This window comes from Etheostoma cragini, unplaced genomic scaffold (assembly GCF_013103735.1).
Source record: "Etheostoma cragini isolate CJK2018 unplaced genomic scaffold, CSU_Ecrag_1.0 ScbMSFa_2035, whole genome shotgun sequence".
In the NCBI taxonomy this organism is placed as follows: Eukaryota; Metazoa; Chordata; class Actinopteri; order Perciformes; family Percidae; genus Etheostoma; species Etheostoma cragini.
The window spans coordinates 1-586 of NW_023266153.1; positions in this window are offsets into that span (position 1 = coordinate 1).

Below are 586 nucleotides of genomic sequence, written 5' to 3' on the forward strand. Positions count from 1 at the left end.
GTCTGAGTACGGATACGGATACAGATAATTCATGTGGTAAACAGATACAGATACAGATAATGCTGTACTCGCTCATCCATCTCTGATGACCGTAAAGATTAATATGGCCATGATTTGCATAACTGTACCTTCTGATAGACATAAGGCCAATTGGGTTATCTTTGGGCTGCTCTATGTTCTTCTGAAGAATGATAAAGACCTGTGTTGGCTCACTCCAGGTTGTTTAAGCAACAAACGTCCCTGGGTGGACTTGAACCACCATCCTTTCAGTTAACAGCCGACTGCGCTGTCCATTTGCGCGACAGAGACTGCCTCTCTGATGTCTTGTGAGCGGGAGCTTAATCTTTAAGCCACAAGCATTTGCTTTATGGCTTTTTGAGGTTGAGCTTCACATGTCTGCTTATCAGGCTATTTTCCTGTTACTCAGAAATTGGGGAAGCTGACTCATGCGGAAATGTAGAAGCTGGACGTGCAATCGTGCATGGTATTGTTCTTACATGTCAATATATACAGTGGTGTGAAAAAGTGTTTGCCCCCTTCCTCATTTCCTGTTTCTTTGCATGTTTGTCACACTTAAGTGTTTTGG